At 30.9% G+C, this 24,679-nt stretch overlaps 1 protein-coding gene across 1 annotated transcript in view; it reads right to left on the bottom strand.

Moving 5' to 3' along the window:
• The window catches only part of LOC129960749 (potassium voltage-gated channel subfamily H member 2-like), a 631,583-nt gene that overhangs the window by 116,519 nt on the left and 490,385 nt on the right, over positions 1 to 24,679 (bottom strand). The window lies entirely within an intron of this gene.

The following is a 24,679-nucleotide window of genomic DNA, read 5'->3' as shown; positions in this document are numbered from 1 at the left end:
TCAAAATCATAAGGAACTTTAAAATATTACTTGATAAGAGTGATTTCTACATCAACAGAGGACAACGCGTTTGTTATATAATGCTCACTGTGTCAAAAATGCAGGATTATTCAAAATTATTTCAAAATTTCCTTAAAGACAGTGATTCGGAGATGGAATTTAAAAATAATAAAGAAGAGAGATTTAAGTTTGCTTGCTTAGTTAATAGCCGTCTCGTGTGATTTCCTATACTTATTGGGCCATATCGATTCGGTAGTCCATTGCAATACCATATGAAGTATTTTACAAGATGATCCATGAAGTCCTTTTAAGGCTTTTAAATTCAAAAGTTCGTCTCGTATAGCCAGAAAAATAAAGCGTACCAACAAAAAAAACCCCCGCTTATACTGAATTTATTGAAACAGGTTGCATCGGCACTTGCGACTAAATTACTGAACAAAACTCAAAAAATAAAGGACGGATAAAAAATTTAATTAGAAAAATATACGCAATTACCAAAGTAAAAACTTAATGAAAAGTGTTTCATGGAGTTATCTGTAAACTTGGCGGGTTATTTGCAATTAAAATTATGAATATTCCGTGATTTGAAAAAGGGTTCTTCTTAAAATTGAAAAATGTATTCTTTGGTATTCCCCACCCAAGTGCGCTTTTCAATTTTATTATTATTATTATTATTGTTTACCTTCTTTGTTGTTTAAACTTCACTTCGTCATTACTTAAATCAGAAAAATGGTATAATTATAATGGAGAATATATTTTTTTAATTTAGGGTGAATCCTTTTTCAAATCACTGAAATTGAAATTGAAAATCACTCACAATTTTAAATGGAAATACCTCCATCAATTTTACAGACAACTCTATGAAAAGTATTCTTGTGCTTTTATTATGTTATAGCACACATTTTCTAAACTTAACTTTTTAACGGAATCAAATATTTTTAAAAATTGATTTTTGCAGCTGCCTTGTTTTGGAGCGCTGTAACTTTTCTCAATAAATTCAGCATAGTCACTTTAGGTATATATTACTTAAGTTACGTTATGATATAGGTATATGTTACTTGTGATATCAGACGTTGTTTAGAGTTCTGAAAGCTTGAAAGGACTTTACCGATCAACTTGTATATGTGCATTTTTTAGTTTGGTCACTGTTGTATGCAAATGGGATGTTAAGATATACTTTACGACGCATCTCAATGAAGAACCAAAAAGTAATTTAAAAAAAATGTAAACAGCTACATGGAAAGAATACATGTGACTATAGAAAGCATCCCAACGTCTGTGGACATGCTTCACAGAAATTGGTGTGAACTGTATAGCTTACGGATGTTACCAGTACAATTTGTAAAGGGCAATCAATTATTATTTACGGAAACAGAAATAAACTAATACTTCTCTATTATTTTCGATCTAACTTTTTTTTAAAAGAAAGCTTGTCAATAAGTATTATCATGATGGCACAGATATCCATTTATTCCAAAGAAGTCTGTGCTAACTTATAAAGGAATTACTCATATCTTGATGGATTATAGTATGTGAAGTACATAATAAATTCTTTTATAGTAATAGATACACTTTTTTTCATATGATGCCGTGCTGTTTTGCTGTTTTGATATCTTTCCAAAAAAATCTGAGCAATCAAATAAAATCAATAAAAATGAAAGTTTTTCAGGAGCATTTAACCATTATTGAGGTGTATATGGATGGGTGATTATCTTATTACTGCAAAGACGCCATCCAAAGCACATTTGATGCATTCCATCTGCAGGGAGATTACAAATATGCTTATTTTGTTATCTCTGAATTAGCTATCAAAATCTAATTATCAAACTTATTCTAATTCGTGTTTTGATAACTTTCTTTATTTCTTACCATTCATACTATTTTCTTTTGCGTTTCAAAGTGATGGTTTAAATGCATATTTAATCGTTTTCGTTTGAACGTACGGAAGATTATGCCGTGTTTATTTCTCCGAAATTCGTCTTTGATTGCAATGGAATCAATTTATGTCGTATTAAAGTAACATGACAAATATAACTGCGCATATCATTTAATATATCATAACATTCCACACCTTCTGTATTTCTTTTAACAAAATGAACATTGAATTCCAAAACTAGGCAGATGTGGCTTACCATGAGAAAATAAATAGACTCCAATAAGCTTCTTACTGAATATACAGTTTGTAGGCAAATAAATAATAAAAACATTGCAAATACTAGGCATTTGATAAAATAACGTTCATTATCAAAAGTTGCCATTAAATGTGACATGAAATAGCTTTTAAAGATGAAGTTTAAATTTTGAAAGATTTATTAGAACATGTGACGGAAAGCATGGAAATTCAATTTCACTTTCAAAAAAATCACTTACAAAAACATTTCGTTGCTTTTGATTTTTCCTTTGTGATATCCATTGGCAATATGAACATACTAACTTTACTTTCTCACTTATAAAATCATAACAAGAAAAAGTATTACAACTATCGAAAATTCACCCTCGAGATTTTAATAATCAATCACGTTTTATATCTTATTGCAAAAAAGTATAAATTATTTATCTCTCTGCGAACACGATAGCTATAAAAACGAAGCAGTCTAGACAAATAAAATCTGGTAAGCAATAATTTCACAAAATTTTTATTTTTGAGATAAATTATCAATAAATTCCGTCAATAAAAATTTTGACTTACCTTTCGAGTACCATCCATGAATACTATTCATCCATTAAAAAAGCAGCAATATAAATGGACGAAATCAGGTGTATTGTTCTTATCAAAATAATTATATATCCGGGTAAAATTTCTAATTAACACAACCCATATGTTGACTGCTAGTCGATCATGTAATAAAATAACATGCGTGGTCCTGTTTTTAATAATTAGATAGTTTTATAATTTTTAGATACAATAGTTTTTATGAATGGTCTGTTAAAAATATACTTGTTTCTCTCTCCCCCCCCCAGTAATATGAATCACAGAAACGCGCCCTTTCATGCAAATATATGAGAATATATAGCAGTTACCCTTTTCGTCTGTTTGCATAGGCAAAGAACACTGTTTAGTTTAGTTTAATTAACGTCCCTTTTTAAAGCAACACTAGGGCTATTTTTGGACTGATCTCGTAATTTTGAACCATGGTCAGATGATGAGGGCGACACCTGAGCCGACACACACCCTCTCCAAACTTCCATGCCACGCCAGTGGGAAGACGTTCGGCCCCGCTGGATTTAACATGCATCAGACTCGCTTACACGTCAGTTCTTCGGTGGAATTGAGTCTTGAACCTGAAACCCTCCGGTACCCCAGCCGAGACCTTACCGCCAGGCCACCGCGGCCCAAGAAGAACACTGAGTGCCACAAAAACAGTAAAAAAATGTTAGAACTTCAGTCAGATTGCACCGAATTCTGTTGACTGAGTCACATCAGAAGTTATTTCTAGAATTACTACAAGCAAATGTTTAACGTGATTTTTATTATCTAGTGCTTTTATGTAGATTACATTTTTAAAATAACGCTGTTAAAAATTACGATGCAGAAAATATTTGTGAGTTGTTAAAAAAAGCTCTTTAATTAGTGTAAATAAGTTGGGCACCCGATAATAAACTGTATTTTTACTTAGGAAATTGTAATATAATCATGCTTTGTATTAGTTATTTATCCCTTGCTATTTTGAAATATAAATATTTCATGTAAAAATTAAGAGAAATATAAGCATCATGGGAAAGTAAATTTATGAAATAAATGCAATATTGAATGCTTTTCTTGTATGAATAAATATTTTAAAGCTCATTATTTTCTATGACGGTTTTTCTTATTATTTTATAAAGTGAAATGAATTTCTAATAAACTTACTTTATTAGAATTTTAAATGCTGAATTTAAATACTAGTTAATACTTAAATACTACTTTCATTTTTGAATTTTAAAATATTGAATACCGAAATACAAAAATAAAAATTACATATTTATTTATTCTTCTTTTCTGAGCATAAATATGAGAGTCTTATTAAAAATTTAATTACATATGTTGCAAACTTTGAAAATTCTTCTTTACATCTCACAGACGTAAACGAAAGTACATTTTCCATAGAGAATATGTTTATGTTTGAAAAATATTTTACTCAAATTTATTATATAAGTGCTATTACGTGTTAAAGCTAGGACTACCGTAGATTTTTAGTCAAAATCCAGAAAAATTATAATGATTGAAGGATCTTGGGAAAGCAAGGTATAGTTACAATATTCTATGCTTTGATTATATATGACTGCAAACGTTCCTCCTGCATTACACTAACACGGTATTTGAAGCGAAAAAGTTGACATCAGAATTAAAAGAGAATATCATTTTATGTAAAATAAAAATTGAATTATAAAAAAATTAATCTTTGTCAACACAAGATATTTTGTGATATTTCCATGTCGTTGATCTATGTCCTGAATGACGCAAAATATCGTGATTATATCGTAGCGATATTTAGTATTAATGGGATGAAACAAAATTATTATCTATTTTTTTACTTTTTAATATAAGCTTTATTCTGGATGAAGAGGTTCATCCAGTTGTCTACTTTTATTCAGTAGATGCTGGTACTAATCTGTATTATATTGCTTCCTAGAGCAATTGTTTTCATATTAGAAATGAGACCTTTAATAATATTTTAATGGATGTTCAATGGATGTCAGGTCAATAACTCTCAGTCTTACCGACTTTTCGGGGATAAGTATGAAGGCTTTGTAAAATACAGGAATTATGACTACATCTTTCTTAGGATTCGAGATTCTGCTAGAAATTTCGATGTCTTGGTTCTCTGTCAGTCAAGTGAATTCATTTTGGTGCATAATTGCGCAGCGAGTGTTTTAGCTGAAATTTGAACGCTTTTGTGCTATGAAGATACATAATTAGCGATTTCCTGCTTATGTTGATATCTGCAAATGCTGCCTTAGAGTACTTTTTTACTGTGCTTTGTTGCATGTCATTCGGGTTTTCTTGTGGAATAAAATGTCATTATATGTTATGGAGCCTTATGGACAACACTATTAGCACAATATATCCAACGACATTGTTACGATATCTTTATCATATTGGCCGGCATTCAGAATATTGGGTAACAACATGGATAAACTGTACAATATCTTATGGTAATAGGGAACGTTCACTCATTTGTTGGAATTTTAATAACATAACTCTCCGAATGGATATACAAAGTTTGAAAATGTATTCTGAAATCAGGGATTAATTGCTTAGTTTTATTTATACAAGTGTATCACTTTGAAGCACCCCGATGGCTTTTTGACGGAATTGTTGATTCTAAACTGTTGCCGTGCGATGAGGATGACCCTGAGCTGGCACCTCTCTCTCCACACCACACCGGCAATTAGAAGTTTGATTCACAGTATCAGATTGAACTTGTATTAAATAATCACGGAGCTGACACGGTAAATCTTAGGTTTAGAATGCAGACATTCCTTCGGCTACAAAGCCAAGAACTTACTCTCGGTGGCCATGGTCTCTTGTAAGCAGGACTGATCAATATAAAAGTCGGAGAGCAAAATGGCTTAGTTAAAAGGTAATAGAAGATTATATATATTTCAATCATGTGTTTTTAAATAGTAAGATTCAAATAAAATAAATTCGTAATCAGATGTTTTCCATGCATTTTCTTTTAAATATTCTTTCTTCTCTTTCCTTAGGTTTTTGAAGCGGATTTTTACATAACTTTTTTTTTTCTCAGAATACTTTTTTTTAATATTATTCCTTCTAAACTTTACAGTTTTTATATTCTTTTGAACCACAAAATACTGAAATCGCCCGAGTTCGAAATTTTGATGAATCTACTTTTTATATAATTCCGTGCCGGAAAAGCCCGTTTCTGAAATTATCTTTGCCAGTTAGGGCACACGATATCTCAAAACTGGAACGATCTAGTCCATATGACATTTGTTATATATCAACAAAATTGTTAATTTCTGCCAATTTTGAAGGAAATCATGATTTCTTTTTATATGTCCTTTCATGCGATGTCAATATGAAAACTCAAAATCGTAACGAATTAGAATGGATGAAATTTAGATAATTTTTATATCATAAGTCTCAGATCAAATTATTCAGGGTTTTGCACAGGGTAGGGTTTAGATATTTCTATTCGCTTCTATAATTGACGAATTAAGTTCAGAACGTGATTTATTTGTGAGCATAGACTAAGTTTGGTTCAATTGAGTTTAGTTATATTAACACTCAGTTAGAAACCAACACTAAGGTTATTTTAAAACAGACCGTATAAAGAGCTGTCAAATGAAGAGGATGACACATGAGCTGGCACACCCCTCCAAGCTGCTACACCACACCAACAGGAGGACATTTCGCCCCGACGGATTTACCGTACATCAGTCCCACTTACACGACGGTTCTTTTGTGGAATCGGCTTTCGAACTTGAAACCCTCCGGATCCGAAGCTGAGACCTTACCACCAGACAACCGTAATTGAGAATAGATGAAAGAAGTAGCCTGTTATTCTTGATTTATATTATGACGCATTGCTTTGGAAATTAGTATTTATATCGAACAAACGAATAAATTTCATTTATGAGTCAATGTTAGACTGAAAAAATTCATCAAGTTAGAAACAAACTTTTTACCATTTTTTTTTTCTTTTGCTTTTAATACCTCTTTCTTTAAAAAAAATCGCCATTAATTTTTTTTCATTTGTTAAACTGCTTTTATTAAATTAAGTTTCATTTCACTTCGAAAAAAATCTTTTATTTTCAAGCTATTGCTAAGCCGACTGACATAAAACCAATTTCAGATTATTTCACACTCAAATCTTTTTTTCAATTTATCTTGAAGTGAATCAAGAAAACTGAGCAAAACTGTTCCTGTTTTTTTTCAGTCTCCCAAATAGCCGAAACGGAACAAGAAGTAATCCGATTACCCCATCACAGCGAGATATAAATTAAAATTACTCCAAAGAGAATTCAGAATAATGATGATAATCCCTTGTTATTGAAATTTTATATGGAGAAGAATAGTATAACAGAAAAGACTCGACTTCTATTCGAGGAGCGAACGTTGTCGTTGTAACACTGCATTTATTCTGATTCTTTATATCAGACGAACGAAAATAGAAGCCAACAAAAATTATCACTGTTATTCTGGCTTTAAACTCACAACACTAGTTATTATTTCATCACAAAGGTGAATATAGAGAACATAAAAAAAAGAAAGTGCTAATATTTAACTCTAGCACTAGAAAAAAGAATGGGTTTTTGCTGTATCTAAGATTCAATCAAGTTCTCGCCAGATATATGGCATCTGTTAGTGTTCTGACAATGAATGTTGCAAAGTATTAGCTGCGGAGATGTTTTTTTTTTCGAAATGTAGTCCTTTTTGGGCTGTTTACACGGTTTCTCTTATATAAGAAATATATACAAAGAGAAAATATCATAATCGTTCTAAAATTATATATCGAGATTTTGATGAATCTATAGACTTTAATATTTTTATTCATTGGCATAATAGGTCACACTTGATAAGTGAAATAGAAATGCAATCTTTTTACAGAACATGTCAAATAAAACTGCTTATACTGAAAATAAAAGAAAGAAACATTGATCTTCGGGGATTCTGCGCATTTGTACAAAAGTAATAAGATAAATCAGACATTAAGAAGCTAAATAGGTAATATTTTATGAATGTTATTTTATTAAAAGTTATACTTGTTCAGTTAGTTTTGCTTGTTTTTCCGTCATACTTTTATACATTAAAATGTCAGCAAGATGACGTAAATAAAATTTAATACGTGATCTTATTTCGCCTGTATCATATTTGAACCCAAAATGATTAATTGGAAGCAGCTTTTAATATGTACTCGATTTTCTTTACCATATTGCGAAACTAATCGCAAAGCCCTCTGTATCATTTGCGATTTCATAATGCAAAAGATAGCTTATAGCTATTATACAACCCTAATTTTTTCTAATATTACATCAGATAAAGATTGATTAACTTTAACTGTGGCTATTGTAAATTCCCTAGTTTCATTCCAGTTAATTTAATGTGACAAGCATTTTACTTCATGAGCAACTCGGAAATACATATTTTGAAGCGAGATAAATTTTCCCCATATTAACGGTTGTTGAGAAGAGTTTGTTTTATATGACATAAAAGATATTATTTTAAATAATTGATTGTTATTTTGATTTTAGAATTAGTCTTTTGAACATTTTAAATTTAGACACACAATGGAAATAAATATATAAACATTAATCTTTTCAAAAATTAGTGTTTTTAGTGTCTAAATTCTTTTATATTGTGACGACGAATATGCGGAAAACGGAGCAAAAGCTTATTGTTTAAAAAATTTGTTTCACTTTTTTTCTTAAATAAATAAAAAAATCTTTAAATCATGCATTTATTAAGATTCTAAAATTCAGATTTTAAAAAAAATTGTAATTGTTTAATTCTTTTTAAGCCTTTAAATAATTTCTTATTATTATAAATATTATTGGATTATAAAATAAGGTATTTGCATTTCACCAGCAGAATGGCGTTACAATTACCGTATCAAAACTTAATTTAATTAATTGATTAACTAATAACTAAATTCTAAAAATATTAAAATATAGTATTATTATCTAGAATATACTAAAGCTTTCAAAATTCTACCACATCACAAAGGAAGTTAAAAGTCGAGTAAAATATCACATCTTCATAAATATGGTAGAAGACAAATTAAATAATGGTGGGTAAGAATAAAAATTTGAAATGCACAAAGTAAATATAAAAAATATTTGACAAATACTGATTTTTTTTAAACGTATACACTTGTTTCGTAAATTAAGATTAATCCTTTCTAATCTGATCTGCCTCAGTTCCTTTCCAGATCCCACCAACTTCAGTTCAAATTTCAAGTTCCAGTCTATCGTGAATATCGGCGCTTGCGTGCCGAAAATACCACAAATTTATTGCTCAATTCTTTGGGATTAATTCAGAATTAAAAAAAAAATGTTTCTTAGTAATTATTAGTTTAAAAATTCGCAATGCATAAAAGTGCTATATATTTTTCTGAGAGATCACAGTATATCTTTCGGTATTTTTAAAAAAATCATTTATATATTGGCTCTGAGGTTTTTTTACCCCATGTAAAATAAAATGCCAAATATTTTGCTTCATACTAAGCCGATAAGGAGTACACTTCCGAGTATCGGGTTCGCGACTATCCGGCTTCCGTATTATCCGGCCTAGTTTTGTTTTTATCGTAATTAAATGAGGAAGGCAAGGAGTCTATTAAGTCATCTATTAAGGACTTTTTCAAGACCTGAAAACTGTAAGTTTTGACTCTTATGGTTACCTTTTTATATTTGTGTAATAATTTATCAGTGAAAAATAAAATGAGTTTGTGCCAATTTTCTTAAGAAGTAGGCCTACGATTTGCGATAAAGTTTTGTTTATGTTTCCTGCATTTAAGTTGGGGCAATACATAATGTATGTTAAAATGTTAATAGTTTATATCCTTTAGCTTATTTTTTCTCTACTAAATTCTTAAAACGTGCACTGTAGTATATAAATATATAAAAACTACCAGTGCAGAGCCTTCTATTTTAATACGACACGTTACCAGCAACTTCTATGATTCCCAGGGCTAAGTTCACATTCTGAGTGGCTTAGTACTCAATAAGAAATGACAAAATACGTATTATAATAGTGAGTTTTGGTATAAAAAATTTGGTGGGCAGGGAAACGAATTTATAGAACTATGGTTTATCTGGCTTTTTTTGTTATCCGCCCTACCCTTCCGCCATATTAGGCCAGATACTTGGGAGTGTAATGCATTGTTAAATTCGTTTTGAAGTAGCTTTAAAAGGATTATTCTTCTTTTTAGGGAATAAATTATTGAAATCACCGATTCTTTAAAAAAAAAAATTCCTATTTTGTTAAAAACATTACCTTATTTTCAAGCTACTGCCAGATCAACTGTGATAAAAATCCCTCTTTATAAAATTTCACATTCTTTTACTGAAGCATTTGTAAGTTTGAATGAAAAAAATCTTAAACAGAAGAGAAAATTCCGGTATGTTTAGTCTCCACTTACAAAAAAAGCAGAAATGAATTATCTCACTACAACGAGATAAAAAGCAAATTATTTCAACGAAAAACATGATTAATGTTAATAATCCTTTGTATGTGAAATAGAATAAAAGAAAGAAAATAATAATAGAAAAAGCAAGTGCCGGAAAACTATTCTGGCTCGCGAAACGATGTGGTCACTTTAATAATGCAGAGATGCTGGTTTCCTAGATTACATGATAAAAAAGCAGAAGCCAATAAAGATCAACGCTGTCATTTTGGAGTTAGATTCACTGATGTGGTATTTTTTCATCACGGCTAGGAAGTGAAAAGAAGAAAGTATAAATATCTAATGTTACTATCCAGGAAACATTACATTTTTATTGTTTATAAGACTCATTCTTGTTTTCTGGCAAGGTATGTGCTAATACACTCAGATTCCTGAAAGAATCTGGTGAAAATATTTTCTTCGAAATCCTGTTTTACTTCGAAATTTCTATGGTACAGTATAATACTACGTATTAGAAATGTTTCTTGGTACGAAAGTTTCAATCATTATCTAAATATCGAATTATAAAATTTCCAAAATTAAAAATCATTTAACTGCTTTATTATTTTAGTTTTTTTTAAATAATTTACTAGGCAGATTTAAAATAATATTAAAGTGAACCATAAATTGGCTTCTCCAATCAAAAGATCCCGAAGCTAAAAGATCTCCGAAAGCTAGAGATCTCGCTCTCGTAAAAGAGTAAGAAGAAAATTTCTAAACAAATAAAAATATATTTAAGGAAGATATCAAACTATTAAGTTGACTTTAAAACTGGAGTTGTTTTTCTCTGACTCCTAATACTTTAATACCACTTTTTATTTAAAAAAATGCATTCCGTTCTCGGATTTTTTAACAAAAAATTGTTACAGACTTGCTAAAAGAAAATAACACTTTTGCCTTTCATGTTTCTTATCTTTAGATTGCCTTAAAATAAATAAAAAAAATTACGATTTCCAATCTAAAGGTTGCAAAGATAATTGCGATTTTATTTCTTTCCTAAAGCAATTTCGCAATCAAATGCTATTATAATTATATGTAATCTTACTAAACATGTTTTTATGATTTTAAATGAATTGATTCGAAGACATTCCTTTAATCTTAGTATTTAAAAATGAATTGAATGGCCAATCTTTATTATTTTTTTAACATTCTCCGATTCTATCTGATCTTTCTATTTCCATTCTTTAATCTGTTTCTAGCTTTCTTGTTACCAAGTTGATAATAAACAATAAACTATCTACATTTTCACATTGCGATACAATTATTCACAGTTTCATTTCAGTCCAATTCCCTAGTTACAGAAACATTCGAAACAGATAAATGCCATTGTTTTTTTTTTTAATTTACCATACGCATATCTGGATTTCAGATTATTTCCATTGATTGATCTTTTGTTTATTTATTAAAGCTTTTAATTTGTAAATAATTGTTTTTCTATAGTTTTGAATTGAAGCGTAATGCTTATATTTTAAAATAAAATACAAATAATAGAATAACTTTTCTTTCTCAATGCAAGAAATTGCCACTTTGCTAAAAATGGCGAATGCTCTTTCTGAACCTTTTGTACCGGTATGGGATTCTAAAAATTACACGGAGTCCTTTCTTTCAATTAAGCGTCAATCGGAGCGTACCTTTATATGCTTTCATACATCAAACTCACTACCGTATAATTCTGATTTTATCCTTCCCGAAATGATGCATGCATTAACAAATACAAAATAAACTTCTCCTAGTCATGACGTAATCACATGCAAGTCATATTACCCGAGGTTGATGTCAAATTGAGACGCCTCCGTATAGGACATACTCGCTATACGCATAAACATCTCATTTTTGGCGAGGAGGCACCTAAGTGCCCCACATGTCGTGTGGATTTTACCATTAATCATATTTTTATCGAATGCCCATCCTTTAATTTCTCTCGTTTAAACTTTTTTAAGTCATCTTCATTAACTTTACAAGACCTGGTGGGTGAGAAATTCCATCCAAACATTTTTAAATTTTTAAAATCCATTGGCTTTTACACCTGTATTTAATACTTTTAACTTTTGTTCACGCTTGACTTCTACATCGCTTCATTGTAATGCGTTTTTTGCACCACTTTTTCATTTAGATTTTAACCTTGTACGTACTTGAACTTTTATTTTTGGATGTTGTATGTTAATAACTCTTTCTTTTATATTTTATCATGTGTGGTTTTATAGTTTGGTCTATGATTTTATCATTTGCTTGGCGCAGCATGATCAAGTATGGTTCTTGCGCCAAAAAACCCCAACCAACCAACCAACCAACCAACTGACAAGTCCGAAGACACACGGAAAAATCTCAATGACAGGATCGCCGCAATAGCAATAGTTGCGGGAATTGTGGTTGAGACCTAAGAGCCATCACCGACACGGCACAATCCTTCCGTAGGGATGTACGTCCCATCATTGATGGGAGGAGCCAGACCCCCACCTTTTTATGTACCCACCAGGGTGGCGAGAGCCAACCACCATGCTGGAAGCATCTCATTCTCAATTACGAGATGCTCACCGTGGGACTAATATTAAAGTGAAGGAGATTGCAGACTTAGAGCCCACGTACTCCTCGAACATTCCGCCCTCGTCTTCATCACACATTCTCTTAAATGAAATCTTATAAAATGAGAAAGCTTTATTATCATCAAAATATATACCTTGAATTTTTTTATGAATCTTCAATTTTGTGACATCTCTGAATTTGAAAACAACATATTTTTGGAATTATATCTGTCTACCGTTGAACACGGCAATTCAGCAGAGATGGTAAACAATCGAATGAAATTTGATAAACGGTATTTAAACCCAATTCTTAAGCTTGTATTTTAGGAGAAACCCTGAAAAAAGTTGATTGTCTGTCAATCCGTCTTTCCGAGTGTATGTGAAAACCAAAATTGAAGTGCATTCAATAGAGCTTATAATGTGCGCATTCTATTCTGTTGTCTATCCTCTGAAGATAAAAACAAAATGTACTTGAATATTTTTCATCTGACCGATTAGGCTGGAAAATTTCAAAAGATTGATCATTTGAGTATCAAGACTATATATCATATTTCATTAATATGGATGGTTAAGTTTTTATATTATCATGTTCTCTTTTTCGAGGCAAACAGTCAAATAGTAAGTGAATATGCCCCAGAAGTTGACACGTATTTACAAAATCATAATATATTTAAAACCACATAACATTTTTTCCAACTCTGTCTTTATTTTTTTCAGTTTTTATAATGAGATATACATGTATGTACACATATTTCCTGCAGATATAATTCATTAAGAATATAATAAATTTACAATTTCGGCGATAAAGACCACATTCAAGTATCATCTTTATTTCAGTTAATTGACTTTTGAATTATTTTGTTCACAGAAAAATACACTTCCAAAAGTGTTTTTTTTTTTAATTTCTGGAAATACATCAAAATTTCGATGATTTTTTTATTTTTTTTTATTTTGACGATTACAATACTTTCTCTTAGTAAATTTCGGATATAAATGAAAATATAGGAAACAATTTTTAATTATTAAAATCAATTGGAATAGTCTACTCAAAACTTATTTCTACACTCTCTAATAACATTATTCACTGCCCTCTTATTCATAAAAAACTGCGAATTGTGGTTAAGGTATCTGCCTGGGTTTCCGTTTTTTATTAAAAATCACAATTTCTTTTATTGTTTTGTTTGAAATAAAATTTATTTACGTTTCCAAATCTGTGTTTGTTTTGTTTCTACGATTATTATATTAGAAGATATAGATATTTCTTTAAATCAACAATAACGAAAACGAAACCGGAAGTAGCACGGAAATAATCGGAAGTCAGTTTTTTGCATTTTAATACCATTAATATTCACTGACTAAAATTTACTTAAGGTTCTGTTTTGAAATGTGAATGTGTAGGGCATGTTCAAAAGCGAGTGGTTGCTCACTTGAGAGCTTTAAAAATATTTTAATGGTCTCAGGGGTAAAAGAAAGGTTACAGACAATGTCATAAATAAATTACAAAACTATTATAGCGTTGCAACAAGATCCAATGTTGGTAATTTATTGCTGCTTCAAAGTGCAATACTTGCTGCATTTGCTCATATTTGTTCCAGTAATAAAAAGCTAGCGCATGGACAACGCCCAGAGGGAAAGGATTCTTGGTGCAAATACCAATGTGCACTTTCAGAAGGCAAAAAAAAAATTAAGACTGAAGTATAGGACTCCCAAAAAATATTATGAATATTATATTAAATTTTGTGACCAAAATCTTCTGAAAAAAAAATGCCTTCATGGGAAAACACAAAATGTTAATGAAAGTTTGAACAATTATTAACAAAAATATATTTGTTGAGTTGAAAACTTTGAATTAACGCTACGAGTGTACAATGAACGCTACGAGTGTACGATGAACGCCAGGAACGCTATGAGTGCACAATGTACACCGTTAATGCCACGAGTTTTTCTATTTTTAATTCTGCACAGGATCGGTTTGTGCTATTTGGTATGAGAAAGAAAATGGCACTTGTATTTTAGATGCTTTTCTTGTTAACGATTGAAATAAAAGTTTGGCACAGAACTGTAACTTTAGTCACATGATCACATACTAAATTTCATTTATCAGAATTGTTGCGTTTGCAAGATGACTTTTTTACATTCATGTGAAATGGCAGATCAACAAATAGTGAAACCGTTCACGGGTTTGGTTCAAACTGTTACACAAATGGTCACTTTAGGTATTAAAAATGTGTACTAATTCTATTTATATAAGACTTTCCATTTTGTAATTCTCGTGCTTACGTACTCTCGACTAATCAGACAATCTTCGCGATATTGCATATCAGAAAATTAGATAAAAATCTACACATTTAAGGTAAAAGCAACACGCTAAATTTCATTAATCTAGCTCAAAGCGTTCATGTATTATCGCGTTCATATTCAGACAGAACGACAGACAGGTATAATTCTTAAAGAATTGCTTCAGGAAGATCTAAAATGTGGAGATTCAAAAAATTTCGAATATTTTAATGTTTACAATATTTTCTCCTTATCCTTCTCCTTTCTCCTTTCTCCTTCGTACAAGACAAAATAAAAATAAATGTATGATGAATTTTTTTAATCAAATATTTTATGCTAATAATAAATTCACAATTTTTCCTTTTATAATTTTCACATTAAAACTCATTCTGAAACTGAATGCCTGACAACCACAAATTGTCTTATTAATTACGATAATGAGCTGGATATTATTTTCCATTCAATTCTTCTTCAATTTATCGAAAGATGTCAAAGTCTTTGATGATACATTCCCTTTGTGAACTGATTATTCAAAACACCTTCGTGCAGTTTCTGCTTCATCTGTGTTGTCATGGCAACAGACCTCACTGCTGTGGATCAATGCATGGGTTTCTGGCAACCTCAACAAGCACGGTTACGATGCAATGAAAGCGCTGCTTATCACAGAAAATTATTTTCACATTTAAGTAATGCGCTCATCATTGTACATTAAGACATTCTACGATTTGTTTTTAAAAATTAATTACGAAAATTAAAAGTTGATAGAAGTTTGTATTAATTTGTCTTAAATGTGTGTATCAAATGGATCCATTTATGAATTTTGTTAAGTTGAATTTAAAGTATGCTTTCAAAACTGCGTGTAACTTTAAAATGATCATACATACAATTATCTGTTCAGAATTCTGAACATTGAATATGTTTTGTTTATGGCTCAAAAGTAAATGACAATAGTACAGTTTAATCAAAACTGAATATAAATATTCTCGAATTCCTTTTTTTTTTTTTTGAATTTTCAGTGAAATCATTTCATGAGGCAAATATAATTGCGAATGCCATTTAACATATATTTTCAGATTATTTACTGATATTTAAATTTTGACTTGATTTCAATCAAAGTTATTTAGCAAGAGGGGTGAAAATTATTGTATAAATTCCGAAGTTTATGAAAAAGTAAGACAATTTAAAAGCAGTTAAAAATGTTTAAATAAATTTTGCCCATTGCTACTATCATACTGTATTCAACATTTGATATATCTTGACTGAATAATATACTCGAACAATGCTATAGCAATTAAAAATGTATTAAAATTTAAAAAGTTTCATCGTTAAGGTAGTATGCACTCCGCCACCTTTTCGTAAATGCCAAAGTTCGTTAAATTCACTGAAAAGTATTTCAGCTAAACTGTAGGCATTTATATTCGAGTGACATTTCAAATATAATGTTTGCTGTATAGAGTAAAATTCTGCAAGAGAAATGTCATAATAAAACGTATTTATAGGGTGCGGCAAAAAACTCAGACAAAGTTATTACATCCTAGAATAGAAGTTAATTAATTTCTGTTTAATTTTTGTTCATTTCTTTTTGTTTACCACTTCAATTATAACATATTTTATAATGCATCTTTTAGCTTACATATTGCGTTTTGGCTTTCTTTACAATACCAAGCAAACGATATGCTATTTTAGAGCTGTTTGAGCAAGGAAAACGATCGTATGGAGTAGTTTGTTTACTGTGCCTCGGCAAACAGTGCCTGATGCAATCTATCGTTTCAAAGCGCTCGGCAATGATGGTTCAAGTCCAGGAAGTGAAAAAAAAGGTATGGTGAACACTTAATGGACGTAAGGTTATCAAAAAGAGAGTTCAATGAAATTCGAGGGTTTCCATGAGAAAGATCTTTCGTGAACCAGGAATAAGAGACCTATCAGTGTAACGAACGGCAAAAACAGAGCTTGAACTAAAGGCTTACGAGCTCCAAAAAGTTCAGCTTCTTACTGAAGAAAGCAAACTCATGCGGCTCCAAAGACGCCGAAGACTTTCAAAACGGGCCACAAATGAAAGCTAAGAGAGATTCCTTTTCACTAATGAGAAGCTCTTTACCGTCCAAATACCCATAACCCCTAGAACTCTAGGATCTAGTCTGTAGACTCTCGAAGCATTTCAGCAATTGTTAAACATCGCAAAAATCCAAAATTGGTCATGGTCTAGGACGGAATTTCTACAAGCGTCAAAACACCTATGGTTTTTATAGATGAGGACGTTAAAATAAATCAAAAATTGTACCAGTGGAACATTTTAGAAGCTTCCATGGGCCAAAACGCACATCAGCAATGTAAAGTGGAAGTTTCAACAAGACTCCGCACCAGCTCACAAGGCTAAAAAGACAGAAGAGTGGTGCAAAGCGCATTTTCTGGACGTGATATTATCTGAAGAGTGGACACAATACTCGTCAAATCTCAATCCCATGATTACAGAGTATGATCCGTTTTGGAGTCTAAGACTTGCACTGAAAGACATAAAAGTTTGGACTCTCTAAAGCAACATCTTCGGCGGGAATCAGATAGATTAAAGATAAAAGACATGCGGCCTATTGCTTTAAATAGACGTTTGCGCCTCTTCCCGTGCAATCAATTTGATTTTGATTTTAACTTTTCCCGTGCTTTCAAATTTTAAGTTTGTATAGACGGAAATTAGTAAACAATTTTCTTACTAATTTCCTAATGAAATATATGTCTTAAATTTTTTTAAATGGCAATTGCTACGGTGATAATTAATATTTTTAAAATTACAGGTGTTAATTTTCAATCACGATTTAAAATACACATTTTTGCAAATCTACTAAAATGGAAAAATAATTTTTAATAAAAAATGCAGAGATCACTATAACCCCCAATATGGTCTGATGTTGCCCAACTGGAGACACGAACTTGCTCACGATTATGTTCTATGTTCTACAATGGAAGATTCGACTTGAACATCCTCGATAAAATTTTTGAAACACAATCAAAATGTAAAACACTCTTAATACAAAAAATTTTGATTTTGTATCCACTTAATAAAAACATTGTTAAGCTATTCTACTTGCCAGTGATGTTGGTTTGATGAAAACCAATGTATAGCAATGTTTTATCTGCTGTCAAACAAATATGCATCTAACCCTATACATAGAATGTAGTAGAAATTTTGACTCACTAAAAGTACCAAAAGCAAGAGTTCTCATTTTTCAGGAATCTAATTATCTAATGACACCAAAACCATTCACCAAAAGGATCAGAGTAATGCAAGAAACCCATAAACATCTTTAAGTAAATTTCTATTAGAAGACTACCTATTACAATGGGTCCTATGGCAAGACTGCAGGGAAATTTCTTCAGTTCTTCATGGTCCAGAACCCACCCTTCGTTCAAAAGTTTATATTATATATATATATATATATATATGCCATAACGTTTTGCTCATGTTATCTTGTGAACAGGATTACTAGATTTTGAAGCTGGAAGAATTTTGTTGTTCGGATTTTAACTGTCTTGGAATATGTTAGAAATCTCGGACGAGTTCGTAAATGGTACAACTAGCTCAAAGGGGCTGGAAATGGTGGAAGTTGAAATTTCATTTCGCTATAACTTTCTTAATATTGAAAATAGAAAAATAAATCGCATTGTCAAATTATCGCCTCATTAATACGAGTACAAACAATTTTTGTGTTGAAGGTTTCTTGATAAATCTTTGAAATTAGGGACCAAAAAGTGATTTTCAAGCCCTAATTTTGACTCATTCTAACATCAACAATTTATTTTACAGATACTAACTTAGATGTAAAGGAATCTACTTTTGGCTTCGGCTTGCCGAAAAGAATTTATTTTATCCTAGGTTCGCATCAGTGTCTTACATTTTTATAATTTCACTTTAACTTGTATAAAGTTTAAAAGAGGGCAGAAAATTATTTACAATCTTTCTTTAAATCTTTATTTTAATTCATTATTTTTTAAATTTTATATTGAAACGAAGCGTCAAATTTAAAACACATAAAACAGCTCGTACACGCCTGTTTGTTTTAGTGCTAGACAGTGGTGACATGGCATAAAATAACATCAGTATAAAAGATTAAAAAGTACTGTAAATAAGATCTGGCAGCTATTTACTTTTAACAATACTTTCCTTTAACCTCAGAAATGATGAAACATTGCACAATTTATTTCTCTTTCAAATTTTAAAAGAAGAAAAAAATGTGAACAATTTTTGCACACTTCAACCAACACAAAAGCAATCTACTTTTTCCCATTTCTTTTCGCGGTATGCCCCATATGTTGAAACATTACATCGCAATTCAGTGCCTTTGTCTCGACCTTTATTTTCAATTTTTCTTGCACAAGATTAACAAAAGGAATAAAATTCCTACCATTCCCTTTGGCTACTGCTGTTGGAGAAAAGACTGTTGTCAAAAAAACTTCTTAGTCCACAAAGACTGTCAGACAGAGAAAGAAGAAAGCCGAAGGCGAAACTGAAAGAGCTGGCATTATTTGCTTCTTTCATAGCTATGCTTTTTTTTATTTAGACAAGTCTTCGTTTTATGCCTTGTTGCCTCATTTTGGAAATTGCAGTGTTTCAAATATCTTTAAATTATCTTACATTGACATTGCTATTGTTATTCTGATTTTAATAGTTTCATCAATGAATCAATGCAATTGATTTAGAATTATCGTTTTTTCCCACTAAGAGTGCATCAAAGTCTTTCGAGTGACACATTGTAATTCATTTAAGTTTAATTTATAAATAACTAGCCACCACAGGCGACCAGCTGTTTCGTCCCTAATATTGGCCGCATTTCATTTCATTTATTTTATGCATGGCTTCTTGGTTTCTTCAGGAATCTTAACTACAAATTTAAATAGCGTTATTTTAATTGCTTCGCAGTTGCTTTTTTCTTTGTGTATAGGAAACTTCTTATGGAAGTCATATATCAAAATCGTAACTTTCTATTATCTTGTTGCATGCTAAGTTGCTGTAACTTCACTATCTGATTCTATTGCTTTGTTTATTCCAACATTAATTGGGGAAGCGCAACTGATGTACATATTGCGCGCAAATCTAATATTATATCAGCTGTATTGAAACAAACTGATTACAAAAATTAAAAAATAGCAAGCAAAGCTATGATAAAAATTTTAGAGCCTTCGATAGATTAATTTAGTATCTTATAAAAACCATTATTAGGATTTTGAGTTTCAAGGAACCAGATTTTCGACTATTTTAACATTTTTTTTTTCATTTAAAATGTTCTACCATTATTAAATAAAAAAAATTAATGATTTTTTTTATTTTACATATTTTATTAATAACTAGTAGTACTTGCACAGCGTTGCCCACGGCATAATGCCGAAGAGAAAAAATTAATTTTAAACTTAAGTCTATCTCCACCCCATATGACATGGGAATGACACGCAACACCAAACAAACATAAAAATACATTTAGAAATAAACAAAAATAACTACAAAACCATTTTTTATTGCACACATTCAGAAATATTGGTTAATCTTTGATATACAGTCATTTGGCACCTTGCGAGGTTGGCAATTTTTCGGTGGCGCTTTTTACACCGTTACGCTATTGCTGCAGTTCGTGCCACATTCTGCAATTTACTTAAATTTTTGCGATAAATTATTTTTTTGGCGAAAATAAATGTATATCAATGCTGTTCCGAAATATTTAGACTGTTAAAAAGGTAAAAATATGATATGTTCATAGACAAAAAACACTTAAAATATATAATAGAAAAGCTATTTTTAAATTTAAAAATATACAAATAACTCATTGTACCCACTGTTCCACACTTGTTTATCAATTCTGTATAATTTGATATGAAAATAAAATTCAGCTTGTTTCGTAATATTTCTTTGTAAACTATACTGGCTGCTTTTCTTCCTGGTGCCAAGGCTAAAAGATTTTGTTTGGATGCAACGCTAGAGAGTGCCACATAAAGTTGCACATGAGAAAAACATTTTTCGCTTAGGTCAATTACAGCAGTGTGAAACGTTTGTTCTTGAAATAATTAAAATCGCAATTTTAAAACTCCCTTTTTTATATGATTTCAATATAATAAAACCTTCCCAATAAATGCCCTACAAAATGGTACAAATATCTCCCACATCAGTTAATTTTTGGGGCATAATCAGTTTTGAATAGTTGTTTAAAACAGACGTAAACAGAGAAATGTATCGCGTATGCACACCACAGCTCTTGCTATTTGCGCATACGCAATTTGAAGTTTTCGCACTTGCGCGGATAAGTGTACTACGCATGCGCGAATCGTAGTAGGAAAATAATTAAAATCGCAATTATAAAAAACTTTTTTTTAAATATTGATATGAATTCAATATACTAATACAACCCCTAATAAAGGCCCAACAAAATGGTACAAATATCTAACATCAGTTAATATTTCTCTAGTTTTTCTGGTTTAAGCATACAGAGCTTTCAGGAGACTTCATTTTATACAATGATTGGATATAGTATTTATTTCAATAATCTTGAAAAACTATCAATATTAGTGAGAAAAAACTGTATAATGTGACTGATGTCATTAAAAATAATATTATAAAATTAAAAATAAAATACGATCTTATTGGCAATTAATTATCGGAGAAAAACATGAAAATCCCAATTATAATCAATTAATATTTCAAAGATTAATATCATTACGAGGCGGTAATTTTCACTTTAAAAAGTATTATTGGTGCCATATTTGGTATCTCTAGGTCAAATAATTAGCGCAGCTGGAAATACTGGAAGATATTGCAATGCATATGATGTATCTACTTGATAAACCATTGACGTGGTAGCCGGAGCGTATGGTCTTCATGGACGATAATCTCCGAGACATGACAAGAATTTAATATGGGAATCACACAAATGATTTGGCTTGATTTATTGTTTTCTGATGGGAAATTTACATAGAAATGCGTCAAAAGAGAATTTATAGTTGTTTACTTAAATAAATATCAGACTTCTCATTTGCTCATTTATTATTTACTACTCATTCAAATATATTTATACACACTTTCGCACACAAGTGGTTATAAATAGAGGAAATAAAGTCAGTACTTAATGATTTATTTGAAATATGTAACTGCGATTCTAATTCCACATGATCTAGCAGGTCTAGCAAAATATATGAATAAAGAATTCATATTAAAAGGGAAGTGTTCCATTTTCTTTTTCAAAAGGAAATCTTGGAACACTTGAAATAGAATGAACATATACGAAGTTCGTTTATGGCTTTACTCCTGTTCTTTTGTCGCATCTTCTCATAATATCATAATCTTAATAGTATTCAATTGCCTAGGAAAGGAAAGTAACCTTAAACAGGCTACTCCGACAGGAGCGAAGACATACGGGAAAATCTGGATGACTGGACCCCCGAAACATCTACACTAGAGGGAACTGTGGTTGAGTCCTAAGGGCCATCAACAGTCACGGTGCAACCTTTCCCTTGGGAAGTAAGTCCCGTCAACTATGGGAGAAGCTGACCCCAGCTTTTTTCTGTACCTATCAGGGGGGAGAGAATCAATCATCATCAGGAAGCTTTTCATCCTCAATGACAAGATGCCCCAAACTGGGAGAAGAAATGCAAAGATTATGTTATTGACTCCTCAGTAAATTCCGAGATAGGTGCTTAGCACAATTAATGGGTTATATAATTTTTTTAAATCTAAAAATACATAGGCATGAAAGCAACAATAAGTGTTTAATCCGTGATTGCCAATGGGGTCCTCTCAGATCATAAGACTCAGAAGCATTGAAACCAACGCATCCTTCAGAGGGTCGGTCCAGCAGTCGTGCCACTAAACGATTGGTGAGAACACATTCTAAGGTCATGTAGTCAATATCTTGAATTTCATTAACTTTTAGTCTGAAGAGTAGGTGATTATCTGTATTCTGAATGAAAGCCTTTTACTAATAATTAAAAATAGAGTTTAGTGCGATGTTTTTAGAAGTTAATAGCTTTTCTGGAGAAACGGAATGGAAATTAAGTTTCTTTCATTACTACTATTGTGCAACTATACTATCCTTGTTGAAATACGTATCCATTTCTATTCAACAGTCTACTTTCTTCAAAAAATCTAAAGGAAGCAACACAAAATCCGTTGCTAGATCGTCAACTATCAACGAGAAAAGCACGTTGTTTTTCGCATTCAACAACAATGCCATAAAAACTTTATTAAAAAGAGCAGTATAAAATTTCCATTTCATCCGGTGCTTAAGAATGAAATGAAACGAGGAAGAAGAAAAGGATTGATTTCCAGCTGTGCTCCGTGGTATAGAAATGACTTCATTTAATATAAATGGTTATTTTCTTGGCTTTCAGAGCACAAACCTAAAAAATGCCAACATTTTGAATGTGTAACGCAGTCCATTCACACTTACTTCTTAAAATAAACCTGCATTTTAAGTTCTTTGAGGCACTGAAAATGTCATGGTTTCCTTTTTATATGCGATCTACTTTTTTGGTCTCGAAGTAATCTCACCATTAAACAGATTTTGAGTGTAGATAAATTTTCATTTCTTTTTTTTTAAATGGGATTTCTATTAAGAACCAGCAACATATTGTTTTGAGTAGCGATTCAGGTACGTTTGCAAAAGTGTAAGGAGCTAATAAAGAATTATAATTTTATCAAACTAGAGGCGTATTAAAGAGCTGCCCTTCATGAAGAGCACTGGATTTAATTTTTAATTTTTTAAATGTTTTATCAACTGGTTTGACTGAAGATTATGATGATCCATGATAATCAATTAAAAAATATAGAATGATAAGAGATAAATATTGAATAAAATGATATAAAATATAAATTAGAAGATATAAATGGTGCTTCATGAAATTTTATGTACTAGCTGCATTTAGCTAGTTGGTTCAGATACAACATTGAATTTTTTTGGCTGTTTAATTGCTAACATGGAAGAGACATTTTTTTAAAAAAAAATATTGTTATTTGATAAGATTTAAAAAATGAATTTAATTAAATTAGTCTAGAACAAACTAATGCACTTGCAAATTAAAAGTATATGCTACGAAATAAAAGCTGAATTTAATATCTTATTTTGGATCTAATCGTCAATGAAAGCCTTTTTTTTTTAAAAATCTTGATTTCGACATTAGTAAAACTATGCAATTGATTGTTTTGATTGATAAGTCTGAATGTCACGATAACATTTAAAACATCGATATTGATTGTGCACAAAATTAAAAATAAATACTAAAAATAAAGAAAGAAAAATGTACGAAGTTAAATTGTCATCATTAAGAAAGTAATTTTTTAATTAGTTCAACATAAAGCATTTTTTTTAGTGAGATAATAGTTAGGTAGTAGGAACAAGAATTTCTATAGGCAAGTCATAGCGATTGCCTATCTGGCTACGCTAAGCCTATTTTCAAGCGAAGAACCTTTTGTTTTCTGCCCATTTCTATCATTTTTATTTTTCTTATACTTTTTTTATCTCTGACTGAATGGAGGGGCTTAGATGACACAGTGAGCTTTCTTCCCAGTGTTTCTAATAAGGTTTCCTTTTAATTAGAATATTATAGACAAAAAAGTGAAGCGTTGAATTAAGTGTAGCTATAAAAATATTCACTGAAGCAATCGGAAACCTTCGTACGATGATTTCCTTAGTGCTGTTATTTAAAAATAAATTAGAGTATTTCGGTACTACATGCATTAGCATTTTATACATATATGCATCTTATGTATAAAGTGCTGAGAAAGGCACCGTTTTTTGT

This window comes from Argiope bruennichi, chromosome 2, assembly GCF_947563725.1.
Source record: "Argiope bruennichi chromosome 2, qqArgBrue1.1, whole genome shotgun sequence".
Lineage (NCBI taxonomy): Eukaryota > Metazoa > Arthropoda > Arachnida > Araneae > Araneidae > Argiope > Argiope bruennichi.
The sequence above is the reverse complement of the archived record's forward strand: the minus strand, read 5'-3'. Positions and strand labels throughout refer to the sequence as shown.